Source organism: Stegostoma tigrinum, chromosome 36 (assembly GCF_030684315.1).
Source record: "Stegostoma tigrinum isolate sSteTig4 chromosome 36, sSteTig4.hap1, whole genome shotgun sequence".
Classification (NCBI taxonomy): Eukaryota; Metazoa; Chordata; class Chondrichthyes; order Orectolobiformes; family Stegostomatidae; genus Stegostoma; species Stegostoma tigrinum.
This window is the reverse complement of record NC_081389.1, coordinates 24,586,123-24,612,991: the sequence shown is the minus strand read 5'-3', so window position 1 is coordinate 24,612,991 and position 26,869 is coordinate 24,586,123. Positions and strand designations below refer to the sequence as shown.

General features: G+C 47.9%; 1 protein-coding gene across 10 annotated transcripts in view; it reads right to left on the bottom strand.

The window, feature by feature from the left end:
- Positions 1–26,869, bottom strand: part of LOC125446913 (leucine-rich repeat and immunoglobulin-like domain-containing nogo receptor-interacting protein 1) — a 527,574-nt gene that overhangs the window by 384,015 nt on the left and 116,690 nt on the right. For 7 of the 10 annotated variants that reach the window (XM_059640147.1, XM_059640151.1, XM_059640153.1 and 4 more), the window contains exon 3: positions 22,402–22,572. The exons of 2 other annotated variants lie outside the window; for them this stretch is intronic. The gene's annotated coding sequence lies outside the window, so the exon portion shown is untranslated. Of the gene's footprint in view, positions 1–17,485; positions 17,579–22,401; positions 22,573–26,869 lie in introns of those variants that run through there. One more of the 10 variants, XM_059640157.1, reaches the window with a different exon arrangement.

The following is a 26,869-nucleotide window of genomic DNA, read 5'->3' as shown; positions in this document are numbered from 1 at the left end:
CAAACACACTGACTCTCACTGGGGTACGGGGTCCCACACACACACTGACTCTCACTGGGGTACGGGGTCCCACACACACACTGACTCTCACTGGGGTATGGGATCCCATCCATACACACACACACTGACTCTCACTGGGGTACAGTCTCACACACACACTGACTCTCACTGGGGTACGGGGTCCCACACACACACACACACACTGACTCTCACTAGGGTACGGGGTCCCACACACACACTGACTCTCACTAGGGTACGGGGTCCCACACAAACACACACACACTGACTCTCACTGGGGTACAGTCTCACACACACACTGACTCTCACTGGAGTACCGTGTCCCACACACATACACTGACTCTCACTAGGGTACAGTGTCCAACACACACACACTGACTCTCACTGGGGTACGGGGTCCCACACACACACACTGACTCTCACTGGAGTACCGTGTCCCACACACATACACTGACTCTCACTAGGGTACAGTGTCCAACACACACACACTGACTCTCACTAGGGTACGGTGTCCCACACACACACACTGACTCTCACTGGGGTACGGGGTCCAACACACTCAGTGACTCTCACTGGGGTACGGGGTCCCACACACACACTGACTCTCACTGGGGTGTGGGGTCCCACACACACACTGACTCTCACTGGGGTACGGGGTCCCACACACACACACACTGACTGTCACTGGGGTACGGGGTCCCTAACACACACACTGACTCTCACTGGGGTACAGTCTCACACACGGACTGACTCTCACTGGAGTACCGTGTCCCACACACATACACTGACTCTCACTAGGGTACAGTGTCCAACACACACACACTGACTCTCACTGGGGTACGGGGGTCCCACACACACACTGACTCTCACTGGGGTACGGGGTCCCACACACACTGACTCTCACTAGTGTACAGTCCCCCACACACTGATTCCCACTGGGGTTCTGGACCACACACACACACACACACACACACTGACTCTCACTGGGGTACAGGGTCCCACACACACACTGACTCTCACTGGGGTACAGGGTCCCACACACACTGACTCTCACTGGGGTACAGGTTCCCTCACACACACACTGACACTCACTGGGGTACAGTGTCCCACACACACACTGACACTCACTGGGGTACAGGGTCCCACACACACACTGACACTCACTGGGGTACAGGGTCCCACACACACACTGACTCTCACTGGGGTACAGGGTCCCACACACACACTGACTCTCACTGGGGTACGGGGTCCCACACACACACTGACTCTCCCTGGGGTACAGGGTCCCACACACACACTGACTCTCACTGGGGTATGGGGTCTCACAGAATTACTCCTTTGATCGTGTCAATGATGATGTGTCAGAAATACAGATTCTAATTTCTGAGCAATGTGTTGTCTGATAGCTGCAAGCTGCAGTTGATCTGCTGTGTTTGTAATCGGTTGTTCTGAGCAGTTTAAAGTTCAGACCTTATTCTTATAACCTGCTTTTTCCTCATTGGCCTGTAACAACTCTAGCTAAGGGCAGTCCTGACCTGGGGATTGGATCTAGTCATCAGGTCATTGTGTGGAGCTATGGACACCTCTGTACCCTCTGATACACTATCTCAGCAATTTAATATCATGACTTCAACGTGTAAAAATGCCTCGAAGTGCTTCATAGAACCAATTATTTTACTAACATTGGCACTATAGACAGGTGGAGCCATTAGAAAAGGTGACCAAAGCATTTGTTGAGTCAGTTGAATTTGAGGAGAGAGGTGGGGAGGGTTAGGGAACAATATCCTGAGCGCAGGCCCAAGTCGCTCCTATCTGGATTTACTGAAAGCCAAGCTGCTCAAGAAGCAGAGTTAGAGGAGGCAGGAGCAGAGGCTAGTTGGGAAAGGATTGAGGCTGGAGCCCTGCAACCACACAGGCCAGGAGAACCCCTGGCAGGGATTCAGCATGGAAGTTGAGAATGTTCAAACGGAAGTATTGGTGGAATCGGGAGCAGGCGTAGGTCAATGTGTGCACAGAGGATGGACTGAACTGGGCTTTGTGTTTGTGAGGATCCAGCTGTGTGTTGGATTGAAGATGAAGAATTGAGTCTCGGGGTACTGCGGATGATGGGATAGACGTAACATTTCATTTGCAACAACAGGTGCTGTTGTGTACGTGTTGACCACAGGCAGACAGGCCTATACCACAGATTGTTAAACACATTTACACTGAGGACAGCTGGTTCTGTTTTCTTCCTCAGTCTGTGCAGCTTGTGGCATTGACTGGACCATCCCATTGCTCAGTGTCGCTGCTTGGCTTGTGGGTGTCTCACTCTCTGTTTATATTGTCTCACTCCATTTCACTTTAAACATCTGTGTCCCTTTTGTTTTCTTTTGTTATAAACTTCTACAACAGCTCCAGGATGTCTACACCTCGGTGTTGGCCATCGTCTTGTTTTGAGCAGACGGAATTATTGAAACACTTTCAACATCTGGAGGATTGGGCTTTTCACCTGGATAGATGAAAGCATCACACAGCTGTGTGTGATTGCAGATGTTGGGACTGTTGCCCTTGGAGAAGGTTAGGTTAAGAGGAGATTGGATAGAGGGGGAGACACAGATTCTATCAGTGGAAGGATTGGGAACAAGAGGTTTAAGGTAATTACGGATAGGAGTGTTGGTGACACTAGGAGAAAGTTCATTTTAACCCGACGTCTGAAATCTGCTCCCTGGGGGAGGTTCAATCAATGGAGAATGAGATCATCATCGAGAAAGATGAGATGTACACAGATATGGAGAAATGTGGGATTGGGACATAGTGGGTGTTACAGAGAGCCAGCACAGACATGATGGGCTGAACAGCATCCTGTGCACTGTAAACATTCTGGAATTTAATGAGATTCCTGGCACCTGCCCTCTTACCCCAGCCCTCGCCCTCCCCCTCACCACCCCCCACCCCCCACTGCCTCCTGACCACCTCACCCCCAGCCCCCAACCCCCAACCCCCTGCAGCCTCCTGCCCCTGCCGCTCAGCCCGTGCTGGGGTGAAGAGACCTGTGTCAGACCCTGCTTTCTGGAGCAGAGCTGCTGAAGGTGCCTTTGTTTGATGGGATGTTACACTAAGGTGCAGACCACCCTCCTGAGGTGGATATAAAAGCCTCGAGGGGTCATTTTCTCAACAGCAGCTTTGCACATGGGGCCTGGGTGGGTGCTGTATCCCAGACAATGTTAGATCATTAACCAACTAACTTTGGGAAACATCCCAGAACCCTGGCCATCTCGCCATTTGTGGGATCCTGCCATGTGCAAACTGGCAGGTTGAGTTTCCTGTACTACAGCAGTGACTACACACCCAGGCTATGTAAGGTGTGAATTGCTGTGTGAATTCCCCAGGTTTTGAAAGGCACTACATAAATGCAGGTCTCTGATTCACTCACCAAGAGCTATTGCCTTGCCCTGACAGTAAAGATTAATGCCCAGCTTTGGGCTAGCTGTTGTGGTCAGAAATGGTGTGAGATTGGTTTTAATGGCAAGGTATGACACTGTGTGAGATCACATTGAGGGTGAGAGTATGTTTTTACAGAGATTCCCCCTTTGTCCAGCGCACTGTCTCACTCATACTCATAGGCCTCTCACTGCAGCTCCATCTCACAGACCTCGCTAGATCGAGCGGCTCTGTGCTGGTTGGGCCATGATGGGCTAAATCAGGCTGAGCCAGGCCAAACCTGGCCAACCTGAGTCAGGCTGAGCCAACGCAAGCAGCCTCTGAGTGATCAATGATTCCATTATTGCAATGCTTTGTAAACATGGAACATCAACACTGTCCCTGTTTTCCGGGACCAGCCCGTTCTGTGAAAGCGCCAGACAAAGGCTGAGAGCTGTCCCAGCCATTTGTGAGCTCAATGTCTGCTTCGACCTGTTACGGTGTTTCCGCAGTCAAATGTAGATATGAGGTCTCAGTAGCCGTTCACTGTGAAGGGAAGCCAAATCAGAAAGAGGCCTGCAGCCAACACCACACTCCCTAACTCAGAAACACAAGGTGTTTGGCAGGAACACAGTTATTGAAACAGAATCAGAGGAAGTGCTGCAAAAACTCAGCAGGTCTGGCAGCATCTGTGGGTGGTGCTGGGGCGGGGCAGGTGGAGAAAGAGAGAGAGAGAGAGAGAGAGAGAGACTGTGTGAGTGCGTGAGAGTGAGACAGTGAGAGAGAGAGAGAGATAGAGAGATGACATTCTGAATCCCATCAGCCAGTCCAATGGCTCGAAACATTATCTCTCAGTTTCTCTCTCTCTCTCTTTATCGATGTTACCGAATTTCTACAGCATGCTCTTTGTTTTTGTTTCAGATCTCTAGCCTGGGCAAGTCATTGTGTTTCTTCCAGTTGGTGTGAGCTGGGCACAGTTGATCATCACAGAATGTTCAGTAGCTGTTGGTCAGATTGCCCCATTGGGTATGGATGGTAATAAAATGTGAGGCTGGATGAACACAGCAGGCCCAGCAGCATCTCGGAGCACAAAAGCTGACGTTTCAGGCCTAGACCCTTCATCAGAGAGGGGGATGGGGTGAGGGTTCTGGAATAAATAGGGAGGCAGACCGAAGATGGAGAGTAAAGAAGATAGGTGGAGAGGCGAGTATAGGTGGGGAGGTAGGGAGGGGATAGGTCAGTCCAGGGAAGATGGACAGGTCAAGGAGGTGGGATGAGGTTAGTAGGTAAGAGATGGAGGTGCGGCTTGGGGTGGGAGGAAGGGATGGGTGAGAGGAAGAACAGGTTAGGGAGGCAGAGACAGGTTGGACTGGTTTTGGGATGCAGTGGGTGGAGGGGAAGAGCTGGGCTGGTTGTGTGGTGCAGTGGGGGGTGGGGACGAACTGGGCTGGTTTTGGGATGCGGTGGGGGAAGGGGAGAATTTGAAGCTGGTGAAGTCCACATTGATACCATTGGGCTGCAGGGTTCCCAAGCGGAATATGAGTTGCTGTTCCTGCAACCTTCGGGTGGCATCATTGTGGCACTGCAGGAGACCCATGATGGACGTGGGGTAAAAGAACCGCCCGGATGGAAAACGCGGCTGTGTGTGTGAGGGAATCAGCTCTGTGCCTCAGGCAGTGTGGTTTTGTGATGACAGCATTGCTGAGGATGGGCAGTACCAGATTGGCAACACTTGTCCAGGTATGGCCTTTCAAAGTTGGCACAAGCTCAAGGAATGCCAGTTTGCCAGCAATTATTTGTGGAGGTCCAAGAGTGGTGTATTGTGAGCGAGGGTTCCAATCAGACACCATCGGGGGGGGAGAGGTAGTTAATGAGGTGCGTTTGGTAAAATATGGCACTTAGACAAAAAAAGGCAAGACTCTGTCTGATTTGAATTGATGAAACTTTTCATCCCATCACCGTCAACAGCAATTATACATTCTGAATCGTGCTTTTCTGTTTTCCAGCGAATCCCTACAGTGTGGAAGCAGGCTAATCAGCCCATCCACCAACCTTCCAAATAGCATCCCACCCAGACCACTACTCGATCCACATAACCCTGCATTTCTCTGTGGCCATCCACCCTACCCTGCACATCTTTGGACTGCAGGGGGGGAACTGGAGCACCCGGACGAAACCTACACAGACACACTGAGAATGTGTAAACTCCACACAGACAGTCATCCGAGGCTGGAATTGAACCTGGGTCCCTGGCGCTGTGAGGCAGCAGTGCTAACCAGTGGCCCACCATGCCACCCTGGGTGGCATAACAATTCCAGGAGTATAACAAAACATTTGACCCATCAGTCTCACTGTCGTGTTTATTGGTAACTGACCAAAGCAGAGAGTGAGTCTGAATTTCAGTTCATGCCCAGATTGCCAAGAGTCATTCCATTCCCCTCTCCCAAGGCTCTCTCTCTGATGATGAAAGAACCAACTGTGGGGTCTGGAATCACACAGCTCATCACAGCAACACACAGGCTGCTTCTGATCAATCTCTGGGAAATGGCAAGTGAATAAAAATCAGCCTGGGGGCCCCATGACACATTTGGAGTTAACAATGAGGATGGAGTTCAGGCTTCCTTGCAATGCACCCCACGTTTGAATAGCCTACTAACATTCAAGAGCTAGGCTGACACATGGGCTCAGAGATTGTACAGAATGGCTCGTTGCCAGGGATCATAGACCTTACCGGAGCTCAGGAACATATTTCTCCACTCTGAAACCTCCCCGTGCTAACCATCTAGCTTTGGTGCCAGGGCTATCAATTCCAACTCGGCCCCTGAATGCAATTCAATCAGATCTCCCCTCCCTTCTCTATTCCTTCACAGAATTGAGGAGTTTATCAGGAACGCAACCCCTCCCATTTCAGAAACTCTGCTGGACTTTAGGTTAAAGGGAGGGATTTAAAAATAGAATCGATTTGTGCTGCCTGTGGCCAGATAGAGATAGCAATGGGACAAGAAAAATGGGGGTTGAGATTGAGAACCATCGTAGATGGAGCTGCATCTTCGATTCACACTGAACCACTGACGGAGCTCTGTCCTTCACAGCTACAACCATTCACCACAACTAGCTCTCAGCGGAATTAGTTCAGGAATTAAAAGAGGAACCTCTCATGCTCAGAGATAATGGGAACTGCAGATGCTGGAGAATTCCAAGATAATAAAATGTGAGGCTGGATGAACACAGCAGGCCAAGCAGCATCTCAGGAGCACAAAAGCTGACGTTTCGGGCCTAGACCCTTCATCAGAGAGGGGGATGGGGAGAGGGAACTGGAATAAATAGGGAGAGAGGGGGAGGCGGACCGAAGATGGAGAGTAAAGAAGATAGGTGGAGAGAGTATAGGTGGGGAGGTACGAAGGGGATAGGTCAGTCCAGGGAAGATGGACAGGTTAAGGAGGTGGGATGAGGTTAGTAGGTAGGAAATGGAGGTGCGGCTTGGGGTGGGAGGAAGGGATGGGTGAGAGGAAGAACAGGTTAGGGAGGCAGAGACAGGTTGGACTGGTTTTGGGATGCAGTGGGTGGAGGTAAGAGCTGGGCTGGTTGTGTGGTGCAGTGGGGGGAGGGGACGAACTGGGCTGGTTTTGGGATGCGGTGGGGGAAGGGGAGAATTTGAAGCTGGTGAAGTCCACATTGATACCATTGGGCTGCAGGGTTCCCAGGCGGAATATGAGTTGCTGTTCCTGCAACCTTCGGGTGGCATCATTGTGGCACTGCAGGAGGCCCATGATGGACATGTCATCTAAAGAATGGGAGGGGGAGTGGAAATGGTTTGCGACTGGGAGGTGCAGTTGTTTGTTGCGAACTGAGCGGAGGTGTTCTGCAAAGCGGTCTCCAAGCCTCCGCTTGGTTTCCCCAATGTAGAGGAAGCCGCACCGGGTACAGTGGATGCAGTATACCACATTGGCAGATATGCAGGTGAACCTCTGCTTAATGTGGAATGTCATCTTGGGGCCTGGGATGGGGGTGAGGGAGGAGGTGTGGGGGCAAGTGTAGCATTTCCTGCGGTTGCAGGGGAAGATGCCGGGTGTGGTGGGGTTGGAGGGCTCTTGGCTTTTCTCCCTGAGATGAAGCCTCAGTCCTACAAGAAACATCTTGAGCATCATTCGAGGGACACAGGCAACTGCAGCTCCAGAATTTTAATCCAGGCAATGACTTGAGAAAGAATTGGAATTGATTTAGAAGCTTCACTTGATGGTGAATGGGAGAAGTACAATTTGATTTCGGATGTTGCCCCCCTGCACCGTGAGAGCTCTTCGCAGACACCCAGGGCTCAGCCCCTTGGCCTCGGTTCCTGGAATATTGCTGACAATGCTTTCCTAGCTAGTCCCTCCCCCATTAACGTGAGGCAACGAAAAGCTTTCGCCTCTTTACTCTGTGCATCTTCCTGTGCCTAATTCCGTTTACTTTAGGGGTGGCACGGTGTCTCAGTGGTTAACACTGCTGTTTCTCAGCACCAGGGACCCAGGCTCAATTCCACCCTCGGGCGACTGTCTGTGTGGAGTCTGTATGTTCTCTCTGACTCTGTGTGGGTTTCCTTCGGGTGCTCCAGGTTCCTCCCACAGTCCAAAGATGTGCAGGTTAGGGTGGATTGGCCATGTTAAATTGTTCCATAGTGCCCAGGGATATGTAGGTTAGGTGGACTATCCATGGGAAATGCAGGGTTACAGAGATAGGGTGAGGTAATCCCAATGGTCAGTGTGGGCTCAATGAGCTGAATAGCCTGCTTCCACTCTATAGGGACTGCATAATTCATAGCAAAGTATTCAACCATGTTTTCTTTTTCTGTTCCTTTAATCTACGAACAGTATTAATTATCACAAATAATTGACTTGATCTGTAATCGAGAGTATTACTGTTGTATAGCAACAAGTCCGTGTTCTCTGCAACTGTAAGCCGTTAAGGTCACACTGAGAATCTGGCAAAGTTCGCACAGCATTTAGCCAAAAGGCAAGTATTTCCTCCCAGACAAAACAATGAACTTAAAATAAACAGATTAATGGATTTGTTAAAAGACATTATAAACCATAAATTTACTGCCTTTCGGCAAACTTTCACATTAGCAATCTCTCTCTCTTTTTCTTTCTGTCACAATTACATCATTTTCATTTATTATTCGTTCAAATGAGGAAGGAACAAGAATAGGCCGTTTGGCCCTTTCAGCCTGCTGCACCATTCAATAAGATCACGGCTAATCTGATTTCACCATAACTCTACATTCCTGGATAATCCCCTTAGTCATCAAGAATCTATCTTCTGCTGCCTTAAAAATACTCAAATATTCTGCATCTACTCCCTTTTGAGGAAGGGAATTCCAAAGGCTCTCAGCCCTCAGAGAAAAATAAACTTCTCATCTCTATCTTAAGTTGTCCCTGAAATATCTTCACAGAGGCCGGTATCCCATCACCGGGTCACCCTTTATTAACACATGGAGAGTCCTTGACACTGACTCAGCTCCCTTAGAGCCGGCTGTCAGAGTGAGCAGAACCCCTGGCACTCCTGTTTATATCTGTCAGCCAGGGCTCCCTGATTGGACCAGGTTAACACCCCCAAACAAGGAACTCATATTCTATGAGGTCCACCTGTTGACCTCATGACAGTCACTACAGTTTCCCCTCCCACCCTTTGTAGTGGGCATTGCCAGCTGGGTCAGTATGTATTAATGATCACTAGTTGCCCTGGAGAAGGTGGTGGTGAGTTGGCTTTCTTAACCACGACAGTCCATGGTGTGTAGAGACACCCACAGAGCCATTAAGACTGGCCTAGACCAGAATACTACAGAGTGTCACCCTCCAAAAGTTGGGGTCACTCAGTGGTTCGCACCGCTGCCTCACAGCGCCAGGGGCCCAGGTTCAATTCCACCCTCGGGCGACTGTCTGTGTGGAGTTTGCACATTCTCCCCGTGTCTGCATGGGTTCACTCTGGTTTCCTCCCACAGTCCAAAGATGTACAGGTTTAGGTGGATTGGCCATGCTAAATTGCCTGTAGTGTTCAGGGATGTGTAGGTGAGGTGGGTTATAGGGGGATAGGTCTGAGTGGAATGCTCCGAGGGTCAGCGTGGAATTGTTGGGCTGAAGGGCCTGTTTCCACACTGTACGGATTCTATGATTGTCGCCATACACCCTCTTCCTTCTCCTCCCAAATTCCCTGGGATTAAAATCACCAAAACTTCTCCTGCTCAGACTGAGCCCCTCCCAGGACCTCCGACAGGTGAACTCCACCTTTCTCTGCCACAATCTTTAAACCTCAAACCACCCAATGACCAGGGACTGAAGGGTTACGTTACCCGGGGCAGGTTGCAAAGACTAGACTTTACAGCTTGTGGAACGTGGGCATCTCTGGCTGAGGCAGCATTTACTGCCCATCCCTGATTGCCCAAAGGGTAGTTAAGAGTCAACTACATTGCTGTGGGTCTGGAGTCACATGTAGGCCAGACCAGGTTAGGATGGTGGTTTCCTTCCCTAAAGGACATTAGTGAACCAGATGGGTTTTTCCTGACAATCAGAAATGGATTCACGGTCATCATTAAACCCTTAATTCAAGATTCTGTACTAAATTCAAAATCTACCATCTGCTGTGGTGGGGTTTGAACCTGGACCCTCAAAACACTGGATGAGTTTCTGGATTAATCGTCCAGCGATAATACCACTCTACCATTGCCTCCCCTTGAAGGCAGAAGATGTACAGGATGGATTCATTGTGATCGTTAAACAATTCGGAGTTGTCAGAGAGAAACTGGGAGCTTGCTGGGGGTAGGCAGTGTGATGATGTGAATTATAGATCTTCAGGGCCAATGGCAGGAAATCCATCTTCATGTAAGATTTTAAGGCAACCTAGAACTCTCACCAAAAACGGGTGCTGGGGCTTGGCGATCGATCGAAAATGGATGATTGTTCAGCTTTAAGACTCGAGAGCCAGGCAGGCAGCTGGAGTTACAATACAAATCAACCCTGGGATAGATGAGTGGTGAAACACATTAAGGAGGTGGAATGATAGACCTCTCTTCCTATAATCACTCGGTTTAATTTCCTCTCCTGCATGCTGTTTCCATCCTGCCTCATCCTCTCTCAAAACCCATCAATTCCTCTTTAAAGCGAGAATGTAAAAAATGCAGCTGACCCAGATTCTCCTGGTTTCGACGAAATGAGGGATGAGGCAGGAGCTTGCAATAAAAGCATGGGACTTGCGATCAAACCAGTCTTCACAGGTTGGGAAAGAATCCAATTAATCTTATCCATCCCAATTAGTCTACAACAGGGCAAGAGAATTGTTTGCTAAAGCAGCAGTGAACATGAAAAAATACTTCAGCAATGTTCTCTTATTAATCACTATTATTCAAAATTCATTTCGTGCCAGAGGCGGGGTTTCAGAATTTGCAAATGCATGGATTTTTTTTTTATCTGCACTGACAGACTTGCTGGAAGATGAATGTGTTCTCAACAATGCTTCCCTCAAGCCTTCCCTTATATTGCAGGTCTCAGGCTGCATTGGCACTTACTGCCTATTTATAACTCTATTTTGCTGATGACTGCCTCTGCCTGGGCTCAAGCAGACCCTGCGTAATGATCCACATTTCATGTAGGAGCCGAGATCAGCCAGACAGGTATCCTCAACCACCAAGAGTCAGACAGACTCTGCACTGAGGGGAGGATTGGTGCCAGTTCTATAGCCCTGAAACCACCAGGTCGAGCTGTACTGCAGAAGATTAGATAGGGTGGACAGTGAGAGCCTTTTTCCGAGGATGATGACTTCAGCTTGTACGGGGTGGGGGGGGTGGCATAGCTGCAAATTGAGGGGTGATAGATTTAAGACAGATGTCAGAGGCAGGTTCTTTACTCAGAGAGTGGTAAGGACGTGGAACACCCTGCCTGCCAATGTAGTGAACTCAGCCACATTAGGGGCATTTAAACAGTCCTTGGATAAGCATATGGATAATGCTGGGATAGTGTAGGGGGAGGGACTTAGATTAGTTCACAGGTCGGCGCAACATCGAGGGCTGAAGGGCCTGTTCTGCGCTTTATTGTTCTATGTTCTATGTTCTATGAAACAGACCCTTCAGTCCAACTCATTTGTGCTGACCAGCTTTCCTAAACTGACCTAGTCCCATTTGCCAACATTTAACCTATACTCCTCTAAACCCTTCCTATTCATGTCCCCATCCAGGTGCCTTTTAAATGTAACTGTACCAGCCTCCACCACTTCCTCTGGCAGCTCATTCCGTACCCGCACCACCCTCTGTGTGAAAAATGTTGCCCCTCAGGTCCCTTTTAAATCTTTCCCCTCTCACCTTAAACCTGTGCCCCTCTAGTTTTGGGCTCCCCCACGTTCGGGTGCCTTGCACATTCACCCCACACTTGGTGGGGGCAGGATGTGATCCCCACCTCAAAACAGGGAATGAAACCAAGTGAAACATCAAAGTCCAGGCCAGTCTCCCCTCAAACCGAGTCCGTAGCTCTGCTCTTCAAGATGACAAGAGAAGGAAAACTGGGCTGATTTTCCTTTCTGCAATTCCCAGCCGTTCAGGATTAATTCTGTCAACCATTTTTAACACTTTCATTCACAGGATGTGGGCATCACTGGCTAGGCCAGCATTTATTGTCCATCCCTAATTGCCCCGGGGCAGGTACACATCAACCATGTTATTGCAGGGTCTGTGCGCCAAACCAGATAAAGACAACAGATTTCCCACATTAGTGAACCAGATGGGTTCTTTTTCCCCTGCCAGCAGCCAGCATTAGATTCTTAATTCCAGATTTTTATTGAAATCAAATTCCACTGTCAGCCAATGTGGCATTTGCACCTGGGCTCCCCAGAACATTAGCTGGGTCACTGAAGTAACTGCCTGAGATAATTTGTTTTAAATTTCAAAAATATCCTTTATTCATAAAATATATCTTTATATATAAACATAGACACAACCAGCCCAGCTCCTCCCCTCCACCCACTGTATCCCAAAACCAGTCCAACATGTCTCTGCCTCCCTAACCTGTTCTTCCTCTCACCCCTCCCTTCCTCCCACCCCAAGCCGCACCTCCATTTCCTACCTACTAACCTCATCCCACCTCCTTGACCTGTCCGTCTTCCCTGGACTGACCTATCCCCTCCCTACTTCCCCACCTATACTCTCCTCTCCACCTATCTTCTTTTCTCTCCATCTTCGGTCCGCATCCCCCTCTCTCCCTATTTATTCCAGTTCCCTCTCCCCATCCCCCTTTCTGATGAAGGGTCTAGGCCCGAAACGTCAGCTTTTGTGCTCCTGAGATGCTGCTTGGCCTGCTGCGTTCATCCAGCTCCACACTTTGTTATCTTGGATTCTCCAGCATCTGCAGTTCCCATCATCTCTGACACAAATACAGTTCTGTTCTGCACAGTAGCATAACAAGGAAACTAACAAACATTGGAGTTTGACTCTATTCAAACAAACCAAAGACATCTCTGACACATACAAAACTATATTTCCATGGGTGCAGGCACCAGGAGGGTTTGATAACCGAACTGGCCCCCAATTTACTTCAGCAGGAAGACCTCAGTCTTTCCCCACTGCACCTTGGCAGCAGCTGCCCCAAGCTTTAGCATGTTCCCCAGCACATCGCCCTGGACCTTGGAATGTGCCAGTTGCAACACCACTGGGCCAGCACCTCCCATTAAGCACAGAGTCTGAGATTCCAGTCCCGAGAGGCTTTGTCTTTTACTTCTGAAAAAATGTGGCCAACCTCAAACCCCCTCCAACGTCAGTTCGTTCATCGCTGACTGTGGGAGCTCAATTTGCACAAAACTGCAGCTGCATTTGTCTACATGACTGCAGTGATTGCATTCTCTATTTTGGGAGGCAGCTTGAAGTGTGACGAGGTGCATTATAAATACAGCTCTGTCTTTCATCATTAATATTGCTTTCAGTGTGTAGCAGACACTTGGTGTCATTCGCTCTAATTGTCTTGGTATTAAATATTTTAGTTTAATGGATTTGTGGGTTTATGAAGCTTTTTCTGGATTGTGAATGCAAGGTAATTAATACTTTTTCTGCCATTGTCGCAGTAATTTATATTAGGAGTACCAACTTCACTTCACAATGCAAATAAAAGCGAATGAGAATTACCTCACAGTGCATAAAGAGGTGATCATTGTTTTACCTCAAATCCCTAGTGAAAACTCAAATTTATATCAAAAATTAAATTGTATAGGAGTCCAGCAACCAAAAAAATCCAAATGAGGCCATTCGGCTCATCTGGTATGTGAGAGGGTTAGTATTCTGTCCATTCATAAGATGAAGAAACAGCTTTAATAAAGGGCTTGATTTTATTTGATTTATTATTTTCACATGCACCTAGGTACAGTGAAAAGGTTTTGTTTTGTGAGCAGTACAGGCAGATCATATCATATAAAGAGCATTAGGGTAATAAAACAGAGTGAGGAGCACAATATTAGAGAAGGTGCATAAAGAGTGAGATCAACATTAAATTTAAAATTAGAGAGGTCCATTCGGAAGTCCAAAAGCAGCAGGGAAGAAGCTGTATTTTCAAAATTTTATATCACCTGCCCAACAGAAGGTGGAAGAGAGTATAACCAGGGTGGGAGGTGACTTTGATGATGTTGGCGGTTTTTTTGAGGCAGTGGGACGTAGAGTTGTTAGAGTTTAAGACTTGCTCATGACCACCCTGCTCCCTGCCACCTACCCCTCAGTTTTAAGAACCTCCTTAATTAGCCTGCCTTTTTGTATTCCTTTTCTCTAATTCATCATTCTCTGCTCGTCCTACATAAACCTGTCTCTTTTCTTTAAACCACATTAAGCTTTCTCAAGGTGTTTTTCTCTACATGAGACAAAAGGAAGAGCAACTTGCGTTCAAGTAACATGCTAATGACTGGGATAATGGGTCTTTTCAATGGGAGAGGTTAAGGGCTAAATATTGTTCAGTATGTTGGGGATAATGCCTTAAAGTAGGGCTAGAGCCTTAGACCCCATCTGAAAGGCAGCTCCCCCAGGGCTGCATCAGCCTGATTTATATGCTCAAAGCTGTGGAGAGGGATGTAGAGTGGGACAGGATGGGAGTAGGAGGGGATATGGGGTGGGAAAACTGGGATAGAGAGGGCATGGCTCAGACGAAAGAGTGTGTTTCCATTGGCAGTACGATTGGCATTGGAGGGGGAGCAAGAGTTGGAACAATCTAATGCTTTACTCCTCACACTCCTGGTCAATATTTGTGCCTCATATTGCTACATTTCCCACATTATAACAGAGACTGCTCTCCAAAGATTGTTTCATTGCCCGTGAAGCACTTTGGAACATTTTAAATTCATGAAAGACATTACAAAAATGCAATTCTTTTGTTTGGAACATAACTTTTGATCCCATTATCATTTTAACAAGAAATCTCACACACAGAGTTTCCTTTTGAGACTTTGATGACTTTAGTCATTTTCACAGATTCAATATTTGCCTGTTGAGAATTTCAGAATCAAATCAGCCCTTCTTTTTACTGATAGATTTAAAATCATTTTCTCTCAGTAGCTCTATGACATTGTATCACACCACAGACATCCCCCACATCTAAAGCACTGGACAGAGCCAGATTTATAACTCTTTCATCAAGACACTGTTCAGCAAGTTCCTCCATCAACCTGAGATAAGTAGAAATGCTTTATAAATTGTCATTTCAATGTGGGTTTTCATTCAGCGATAAAATCTACTGTTGAAAAACTGAAATCACTCACATCAACAAAACATTTTTACCAAACCACTTAGGTTTGTAAGAGATTTCTTGATCAAGTATATCATCACAGTTCAGGCTGAAGAACAAAACAGGAAAGGTCACTAAAACAAGCAGATTCCTTGAAAAGATCTATCCCATGTTCTGTCCCTGTCCCTCAAGTTGACCTTCTGACTGTGTTTCCACAGTGCTTTCCCTCTCGAGAGGGACACACTCACCCAAATTCAGCAACACTGCCTGGGTAAGGGGCAACTTTTTCACCCAGAGGGTGGAGCATGCGCAGAATGAGCTGCCAGAGGAAGTGGTGGAGGCTGGTACAGTTACAACATTTAGAAGGCATCAGGATGGGTAAATGAATAGGACGGGTTTAAAAGGGGATATGGCTCAGATGCTGGCAAATGGAACTAGATTAATTTCGGATACCTGGTCGGCATGGATGGGTTGGACTGAAGGGTCTGTTTCCACGTTGTACAGCTCTATGACTGTAGGATTGAGGAAGGATTGGATTAGAGTCAGAGATTTGTATGGAGTCCAATAAGCCTGCAGAGACATTACTGCTACTAAAGATTTGCTAATCCTAATTTCCTGCATTTTCCCATGTCCTCGAATGTTCTGATATTTGAAGTGCTCATCCAAGTATTTTTTTTTTAAAAAGGTGTAAGGTTTCCAGCCTTCCAGGCAGCGGATTCCAGATTCGCACCACCCTCTCAGTGAAAATGTTTTCTTCTCAAAAGTCCTGTGAATCTCCTGCCTGCCCCTTACTGTAAAACTGTGCCCTCTCATGATTGACTCCTCAACCAAGGGTAACAGCTACTCTCTATTCCCCCGTCCATGCCCCTCATACACTTCTCTGCTCTGAAGAAAACAATCCAAGACTTTCTAGTCTCTCCTTTCTAGCTCAAATTCTCCATGCCAGGCTGCATTGTGGTGAACCATCTCTATACCCACCAACCACGCACCTTGCACCACCCCACCAAGTACCATCACATCCTTCCTGGATTGGCTTGGATGTTAGTTTTGGTCAAATGCAGGGGCAGGACCATCTTTGACAGGCATCTATTCTCAGTCTTGAGCCCAGTATCAAGGAGACAAATATTCCCCTTAGCCCATGAGCCCACATTCCCATGTGGAAACTAGTTCTCCGACTTCCAGTGTCTGGGAGCATGTATAAACTCCACACCCAATTACTCAGCATGTAGCACCACGGTGACATTGAAACGGAGGGGACTGAAGTGTCTAAAACAATGACAGGTCTCATTTGTTCCAAAGAACAGTCATCAAAACATCAACTCTGTTTTTCTCTCATTATAGAGGCTGCCAGACCTGCCGAGTTTCTCCAGCACTTTCTGTGCATGTCTTAGATTGCCAGCTCTGCAGCACTTTCCTCTTCATTACTGTTAGAGTCAGAAAGTGGGATTGAGTTGGATGGCTCCTAGCTGATAGCAGAGACACAATGGCTTGAATGGCCTCCTCTCATGCTGTACATTTCTATAATTCTGCTCCACATTTAGCCTACTTCAATCTTTGTTACTTGTTACTTGTTACTTGTTCCACATCTTGCCGAGTATGCTCTCGCCCTTTCTTTCTTCCAATGCCTCCATTTCAACTTCCCTGTTTTGGGAAGTGAACCCAGGACATGTTGCCTGACTCAGGTTTCTCAGGTTGAAGTGGTCAGGATAGCAGAACACTGAACCTGGGACAGTGCGGACAGGACCAGTTGAACACAGGAGGACAGCTAAGGGAGGAGATGGAGAGCACAGGAGACTCAGCTCAACAGGAGACAACAACAGTGAACATTTTTGTCCCATGTCTTTGGAAGTGAGAGATCAGTTAGTAAGGTCTAATCCCAACAATCTCCAACCTTTGATATTCACAGGTTATGTGTAGGGGCAAAGGATTCACCGCATTGAGTCTAGCAGTGGCCTGGGGGATTGATCAAGATGTTTGAAGCAACTTTGGCATAAATCAGTGTTCCTGTGAACAGATTGATATGTTCAGGGAGACAGGTATAAATTACTCAGGGTCTGAACAGATGAGCTGGCGTGATGTTTATTTCAGTAAGACCCAAGGAATCACAGTTGCAGTACAGAAGGAGGCCATTCAGTCAATGCTAGCTCTCAGCCAGAATCATATTCTGGCTTCCAGTGAGTGAGGATTCACTGAATTTCTGGCTTCAGTAGATCTCAGGGACCACAAACTATTAATAGAGTGTGAGAATTTGCAAACAGTGCTCTCATTTCCAACAGTGAGTGAGTAAGTAAGTATTTAACAACAGGGCCCTCTGGAGGTTAATAAAGTGTAAGAGAAGGCATCCTCACCCCATCCCGTACCGCAGCCAGGTCTCGACTGATCCAACAACACTCTACAGCGAGAGAAATTCCCACGGCAATGCTCGTGCCCCCATCCCCCACATTCAAACGACAGTTCTGTTGATCAAACACTTGTGTCCTTGCTCCTCAAGTGTTCAGAAAAACACCAGCAAAACCAGCTACAGTGAGCATGCCCATACGGGCTGGAAAGTATCTCCCCTGCTAGGTCCTGTTTTTCGACTCATGGCCAGCCTTCTGGGAGAGAATAAAGAAAACCCTGATGCCAGCATTTCCCTTAATGGCCAAGAGGAACTTGTTCCCAATCTTTTAACTTGGGGACAGCTCGTCCTTCAAACTGTATTATGCTTTGAATGGCAGCAAAGAAGAAAAGAAAGCAAGTGCTGCATTCTGCAGTCAGATCAAGGGCCTCAATGGATTTTCTGTGCTATGTGTCCAAAGATCTTAGAATCTCAGTATCCTTACAGTGCAAAAACAGACTACTCAGCCCATTGAGCCTGCACCTACCCTCCAAAGAGTATCCCACACTAACTCCATAACTTCACTTTTAGCACAGCCAATGCACCCTGCCCTGTACAACTTTGGACCGTGGGAGGAAACCCACGCAGACATGGGGGAATGTGCAAATTCCACACTGACAGTCACCTGAGGGTAGAATCGAACCCGGCTCCCAGGCGCTGTGAGGCAGCAGCACTAAGCACTAATCTTCAGGTTGAGGGCAGGCCTGGTCAACCATACACAGACCCATGGTGGAATCTCAATGACCCTGATTAAATATCATTCTCAGACTGAGGGACAGCCGTCAGTGAGGACCAGGGGAATACAGGCTGTGGAGCAATTTGTGTTTCCATCCTGTCAGAATTTGGAGAGGCATTTCCTCGACTTTGCTTGGCGCAAGTGGGAAGAAAAAACCACTGGGTCCTTCAAGTGTTTGGTAGCTTTAAAACTAAGAAGCGTCCAGATTTGTTGAAGCTGCGGTGCTTCAGTTGTGGGACCTGCCTGCAGCTGGACTGTGCATGCCCCTACCCCCAGGACCCTATAACATGCAATTGCTGGGTGTGCAGTGAGCTGACCAGTTTGAGTGATCTGGCTGGCAGTGCGCCCGGGTGAAGCTGATACTATGAGTCCCTTCTGTTCCCCATAAACAGACATTCAAGGCTTTTGCAAACAGCTCACTGCAATCACAGGGTCTGCAAGGCAGCTGCCTTACATTAAGCTAAGCAATTCTTAATACAGCCCCAATACAGTTTCAGGGAAACACCATCCAAATTCATCAACCTCTTCTTTCTCCCTTTTCCACTTGCTCAATCCCACTTCCCTTGTCATGTTTATTTCTCTCTTTCTCTCTCTCACACACATTGCCTCTCCAGCTGTTAATTATCACAACTGCCTTTCCCTCCCATCTACCCCTGTGAACATCATGTTTCTCTCTCTCTCTCTGTCTCCTCCCCATCCCCTTGATCAGTCCTTTCCCAAACTCCACCCTACTGCACTTCAAATTCAAACAGCCCATTCTTGTTTGTAAATTCCTCTGAAACAGTCACATCCTCAAGCCTCATGACCTTCTGGGATGACTGTGCGCCTCAAATTCTGGTTTGGTGAGTGTCTTTGATTCCTATCACAGCACCATTTGCAGCCAAGCTGCCTGAGCCCAGAAGCTTCAGGATACTCCTCCCAGACCCTGTTCACCCCCTCCCTGTCTGCTCCCTGAAACCTACCTCTTTGAGCATACCTCCAAATATCTCCTCTATGCTATGTGCTGTTCAGGAGTGCTCTACTGAGCCCTGGACAAACTGTAGGCCGGTGACCATCACTGCCTCAGTCTCCACTTGTCTCCCTCCTCAACACGTTCATGTGCCTTCACTCCCAGTACAGTCATTGCGCAATGTACAAGAGGTTCAGCAGGCATGAACTGACTAACAATAGACAAGAAGTAGTATCTGATGAAATTGTGTCCACTGCAACCATCTGAGATTGTTCGCATCATATTGCAAATCCTCCTATTGGTCTGTGATGGGATGTGGGATAAACCCCCAGCAGACATCTTCAGTAAGGGGGAGGCTTGATCTTGTTGAAGTGGTCAGGTTTGCTTTGAAGTATTTAATAAGTAGTTACATTCCACCTGAATTACTGATAATCTCTTGGGAGGCCTCAAGTTAGAATTTAAAATAGGGACAGGTTACTGCAAACTGAGATTTACTGGGACAATTTAAAACAAACCCTAGCTGGCTCCTCCCACAGGATTACATCATATCCTGGTGGGCAGAGCTTATCGCATGGCATCAATTAACTCTTTCAGATACTAACTGCTTCAAACAACAGGTAATGGAGAGAATGGAGGAAGATTGACGAGTTGGAGAGTGTGAGTATAACAGGGAAATGACCATAACAGCATCAGAAATAGCAACAAGAGGAGGTCAATCAGCTCCTTAAGCCTGTTCTGCCATTCAATTGGATCATGGCTGATCAGACATATTCCATTTCCTGCCACTTCCCCATAACCCTCGCTTTCCCTGACTGATTGATAACCTAATTCAGCCTCAAATACAAACCGGGACTCTGTTCCCCCAGCTCTCTGTGGCAAAGTGTTCCAAAACTGTCAACCCCCTGAGAGAAGACATTCCTCCTCATCTCAATCTTAAATTGGTGCCACATTATTTTGAGACTGTACCCTCTGGCCTAGACTCTCCCTGAGGGGAAACCTCCTCTCAATATTTACCCTGTCACCCCCCTTAAGAATCTGATATATTTCAGTGAGATCACCTCCCATTGTTCTAAACACCAGTGAGAGAGTCCCAGACAATAAAATGTGAGGCTGGATGAACACAGCAGGCCAAGCAGCATCTCAGGAGCACAAAAGCTGACATTTCAGGCCTAGACCCTTCATCAGAGAGGGGGATGGGGTGAGGGTTCTGGAATAAATAGGGAGAGAGGGGGAGGCAGACCGAAGATAGAGAGAAAAGAAGATAGGTGGAGAGGAGAGTATAGGTGGGGAGGTAGGGAGGGGATAGGTCAGTCCAGGGAAGACGGACAGGTCAAGGAGGTGGGATGAGGTTAGTAGGTAGAAAATGGAGGTGCATCTTGGGGTGGGAGCAAGTGATGGGTGAGAGGAAGAACAGGTTAGGGAGGCAGAGACAGGCTGGGCTGCCCAAGTTCTTCAAGGACCGCAACATCCCCCCATAGTGGTCGAGAACGCCCTTGACCGCATCTCCCGCATTTCCCGCAACACATCCCTCACACCCCCGCCCCCGCCACAACCGCCCAAAGAGGATCCCCCTTGTTCTCATACACCACCCCATCAACCTCCAGATACAACGCATCATCCTCCGACACTTCCACCATCTACAATCCGACCCCACCACCCAAGACATTTTTCCATCCCCACCCTTGTCTGCTTTCCGGAGAGACCATTCTCTCCGTGACTCCCTTGTTCGCTCCACACTCCCCTCCAACCCCACCACACCCGGCACCTTCCCCTGCAACCACAGGAAATGCTACACTTCCCCCCCACACCTCCTCCCTCACCCCTTTCCCAGGCCCTAAGATGACTTTCCACATTAAGCAGAGGTTCACCTGCACATCTGCCATTGTGGTTTACTGTATCCATTGTACCCGGTGTGGCTTTCTCTACATTGGGGAAACCAAGCAGAGGCTTCGGGACTGCTTTGCAGAACACCTCTGCTCGGTTCACAATAAACAACTGCACCTCCCAGTCGCGAACCATTTTAACTCCCCCTCCCATTCTTTAGATGACATGTCCATCATGGGCCTCCTGCAGTGCCACAATGATGCCACCCGAAGGTTGCAGGAACAGCAACTCATATTCCGCTTGGGAACCCTGCAGCCCAATGGTATCAATGTGGACTTCACCAGTTTCAAGATCTCCCCTTCCCCCACCGCATCCCAAAACCAGCCCAGCCTGTCCCTGCCTCCCTAACCTGTTCTTTCTCTCACCCATCTCTTCCTCCCACCCCAAGCCACACCTCCATCTCCTACCTACTAACCTCATCCCACCTCCTTGACCTGTCCTTCTTCCCTGGACTGACCTATCCCCTCCCCACCTATACTCTCCTCTCCACCTATCTTCTTTTCTCTCCATCTTCGGTCCGCCTCCCCCTCTCTCCCTATTTATTCCAGCACCCTCTCCGATGAAGGGTCTAGGCCCGAAACGTCAGCTTTTGTGCTCCTGACACGCTGCTTGGCCTGCTGTGTTCATCCAGCTTCACACTTTGTTACCTTGGATTCTCCAGCATCTGCAGTTCCCATTATCAGTGAGAGAGTCCCATCTTGTTTAGCCTTTGCTCATAAAACAACCCCTCCAATACTGTGGTTGTGCAATACACAGAAGGAATCAGGCTGTTGAAATGAGAATTTACTTTGTATTATTTCACTTAGACCAAAACTAAAGAAAATTACAGTACAGGAACAGGCCCTTCGGCCCTCCAAGCCCGCACTGACATGCTGCTGGTCACAACTAAACCCCCTACCCTCCCGGGGACTATTTCCTTCTATTCCCATCCTATTCGTGTATTTGTCAAGCTGCTCTTTAAAAGCCACTATAGTATCCGCTTCCACTACCTCCCCCTGGCAGAGAGTTCCAGGCACCCACCACGCTGTGTAAAAAACCTGCCTCATACGTCACCTTTAAATCTTGCCTATGCACCTTCAAGCCTTGGCCCCAGTAACTGACTCTTCCATCCTTGTTACAGTGGTCAGTTAGTCAGCTCACCAAAATCAAGAACACACCAAACAGGGACACAAAATGTCAGAGTTATTCCCATCTCCAGGTCAGAGGCCAACATTGGTCAATATCTGGTCACTGAGGGGGTCGCTCCACCCTCCGCACAGAGCTACCCAGCAACAGCTTTTAACAGGCAGCTAGAGATGAGTAACAAAGATTGTCTTACCGGTACCAGCCACATCCTGGGGTTACAGGTACTTCCTTGCTGGAAAATGATGGGGTTGTGTGTCACTGCTGAACATCACTTCCAGGAGCGACTTGGTCTCAGAATCAGGACAGCAACTTTGTGATTCCCAGAAGCCACCAAGTCGCTTAGTGTGGGTAGCACTGGGGAGGACTACAACAAAATACAGGAAAACATGAATAAAATTCCAGAATGGGAATGCTGCTGAAAAATAAACTTCAACACAGATCAGTCAGGTGGTAGAGTTTAGTCAGAAAGCTAAGGCCATTGATAAAGACACTAAGGAGCAAGAGAACAAAATCATTAACTCAGATTGTGAATAAGGCCCTTAAACAAAGCAAACTCAACCCTGATCTCATTCCTAGAGGAGTAGGATTGAAAAGCAGAGCGCTGGCGTTGCTTTGAATTTTCAGATAGTCTGCATTTGATCCACATTGAGACACAAATGTCTGGTGACAGTGTAGTGACACTGTTAATTCAGAAATCGAGGCGCTGACCCAGGGGCCAGGTTCAAATCCTACTATAGCACATGGTGGAATTCTGGAATTAGAGATCTCCTGATGACAAAATCCATCTTGGGGGCTATCTCGTATCTCATATATAAAATTCTAACAAGATGAAAGAGGTTACATCCGTGTGGGATGTTCCCAATGGTGGGTGAGTCCAGAGCCAGGAGTCACTGTTTAAGGATAAAGGGTAAACAGTTTAAAACTGAGATGTAGAGAAATGTCTTCACCAAGAGAGTGGGGAGTCTGTGGAATTCACTGACACAGAGACAGGCAGAAGCATTTTCAGGGGCAAGTTACATATAGCCCTTGTTACATATAGCTGAAAAGGTCAAGGGATATGGGAAGGGGTGGATTAGGGCATTGAGCTTGATGATCAGCTGTGATTATAATGAGTGGTGGAGCAGGCTCAAGAGACTGGATGGCCTAATCCTGCTCCAATCTTCTGAGGTTCACTAATGCCATCCTTACTCCGTCTGACCTACATGTGGCTGCAGACCCTTAGCAATGTGGCCAACTCTTAACTGCTCTCTCGGGCAAATCTAGCAAATACAACATACTAATTAGGAACAAGAGTAGGCCATTCAGCCCCTCGAACCTGTTGCTCCATTTAATATGATCATGGCTGACCTGATTGTGGGCTGAGCTAAACTGTCCTGCCTAACCCCTATCACCTTTAACTCCCTCGTTGGTCGAGATTCCATCGACTTGTGCATTAAAATTACAGAAAGTTTGTAAATGCCCACTCCTCACTGCTAACAGGCTGCAGCATTTCCCAGAGACAGACAGCAGTCTGATTGACCTTCTATTTCCTGCTTTCTGCCTCCTTCCTTTTTTGAATGCAGGAGTTAGATTTACTGGTTTCCAATCTGATGGAGCCTTTCGGAAAACTAGGGAATTTTGTACAATTCTGACCAATCCATTTGTTATCTCAGCTGTCAGAGTTTGGATTTCCTTTTGAAGTTGGCAAAACTCAGCCACTGGAACGTGGCTTACTCCTATTTTTTTGTTACACAAGCAGGAATTGCTGGAGAAACTCAGGAGGTCTGGCAGCATCTGTGGAGAGAAAGCAGAGTTAACGTTTCAGGTTTGATAACCCTTCTGCATGACTCTGTTTCTATGTTCCTTTCAGTTAAATGCCCCAATCTTCTCCCTATGTTCCAAACATAGAAAATAGCAGTAGGCTGTTCGGCCCGTTGAGCCTGCCCCATCATTCAATATGATAAGGGTTGATCATCCAATTCCATCCTCTGTTCCTTTCTTCCCACAGAAACATAAAGTTAGAAGAAAATTTGCTAAAATGAAATTTAGGTTGTGAAAGTCTACAGACCCAACAATGAATGAAGAGGCTGGGCTCTTTTCTCCAGAAAAGACAACGCATGAAATGATGGTGTTCTAAACAGAAAGGTTTTAATACTATAGAATGAATCTCCAAGGATCATTGGACTCAAATCGTTAACTCTGTATGTCTCTCTCTCTCTCTCTCCCCACAGACACTGCCAGATCCGCTGAGTTTCTGAGATAGTAGGAACCGCAGATGCTGGAGAATCCGGTTTAAACAAGGTGTAGAGCTGGATGAACACGGCAAGCCAAGCAGCAGAGGAGCAGGAAAGCTGACGTTTCGGGCCGAGACCATTTTTCAGATCATAATGAAACATCAGCCTTCCTGCTCCTATGATGCTGCTTGGCCAACTGTGTTCATCCAGCTCTAGACCTTGTTATCTACTGAGTTTCACCAGCATTTTTTGTTTTAATTTCAGATTTCCAATACCTACATTTTGTTGTTTTCCTAGGTATTAGGAGGCAATAGAGGAAGTTTTCACTTGTGGGTGCAATTAGGCATGGGGCCATAAACATAAAACTGCCACAAGCTAATGTTACAGGGAGTTTCTAGAATGGGGAAATGTTTAGGAATGTGACTGTGGCTAACACAGAGGGCAGTGAAGGTGCTGAGCAAAGGAGTTGCCTCTGAGCTGTCAGTGCAAGAGGCACAGGCTGTGTTGAAGTTGACGGGGCTTGGAAAGCTGAGAGAGAGTGTGTTGTTAGAGATAATGGGAACTGCAGATGCTGGAGAATTCCAAGATAATAAAATGTGAGGCTGGATGAACACAGCAGTGTGTGTTGTTAGGCCCACAGGTTTAACAATGCTCAAAATAAATGCTCCTCCAGTCCTTTGGTACTTCACACACAATAAAATGAATCTGGCTGACTTTGTAAATATCCAACCTGACACGTTCTCAGATCCCATCCTTGTTCCTCATCCTCTTCACTTCACATGTTCACTTCAAATCAAAGCAAAGCAACAGCTCAGAATCCCATTCCAACCCATCTGTTCGGCAGCTTCCAGGCTGCAGATCCCTTCCCCTCCTTCCCACAACGGTCAATTACCTCCCCATCTCCAGCTCCAGCTCAACAGATTCTGTATCATAAACCTTCACTTTATATCAGGACTTTCCAATCAAAACGAAAATTCAAACATCAAAGAATTCTATGAACTAGGTTCATGTGTATGGTGTGCTGAGTAATTAACTTATTGAAAACTGTAATTAGAGAAGAGTTTTATTGTCCATGTGTGGGGGAGGCTGTGGGCTACACTCATGAAATGCTAATTAACACCTAATTAACATGACTTTAATTAGCTGTCTGATTAGCCCGAAGAGTTGGAAGGAGATTCATTCCTCTGCTTGTCCCGAGTGTTACTCTATGGCTATTAAAGGCACAAAAATTGTAGTTCAGTATGATTCATAAATAAATTTCCTTTCTGTTGCCCATCAAGTCTTGCCCACCCTTGAGATTCCACGACAGAGACATTGAGAAATGGAGTGAGTGAGTGATTGGTTTCAGCTCTAAGATCAGCCAATAGACTTCCTGTGTATGAGCTGGCTCCTAAAGGCAAACCACATAAAGATAAATGACTATTTTTATAGAGAAATAAATGTCAAACTGATGGAAGTGAAGAATATTGGAAAGGGGTTTGATGGGAATTTTAAAGCTTCAGGCTTTTAGGGAACATTCCTCCCAAACGTGACCCAATATGAAGCAATGGCCATCACACAGCAATATAATGGGAAGCCCCATCTAGAGCCTGTCACTGAAGCATTGTCCCCCTCTCAATATTCTACCATCTGTATCGAATCAGCACCTCTGCCCGCTGAGCCTTCCCACCGAGCCGCCCGCCTCCCCACCGAGCTGCCCGCCTCCCCAATGACCCTCCCGCCTTCCCAATGACAACCCCGCCTCCACACTGAGCCGCCCGTCTTCCCACCGACCCGCCCGCCTCCCCACTGAGCCGCCCGTCTTCCCACCGAGCCGCCTGTCTTCTCACCGAGCCGCCCGTCTTCTCACCGAGCCACCAGCCTTCCCAATGGCCCACCTGTCTTCCCACCGACCCGCCCGCCTCCCCACCAAGCCACCTGCCTCCCCAATGACCCACCCACCTCCCCAATGACCCTCACCCCTCCCCACTGAACCGCCCACCTCCCTACCGACCCGCCCCCCCCACCCACCGACACGCCTCCCCAACGAGTAACCCGCCTTCCCAAAGACCCACTCGCCTTCCCAATGACCCACCCTCCCCCCCAACACGCTCCCCCCCCTCCCCACTGAGCCGCCCACCTCCCAACCGAGCCGCCGGCCTCCCCATCGACTCAACCCCTCCCCCCGACCCACCCGCCTCCCCACTGACCCGCCCCCTCCCCACTGACCCACCTGCCTTCCCACTACCATCTCCTTCTCTGATTCCAAAAACACATTGTGTTCTCTCAGATAATAAAATGTGAGGCTGGATGAACACAGGCCAAGCAGCATCTCAGGAGCACAAAAGCTGACGTTTCGGGCCTAGACCCTTCATCAGAGAGGGGGATGGGGACAGGGTTCTGGAATAAATAGGGAGAGACGGGGAGGCGGACCGAAGATGGAGAGAAAAGAAGATAGGTGGAGAGAGT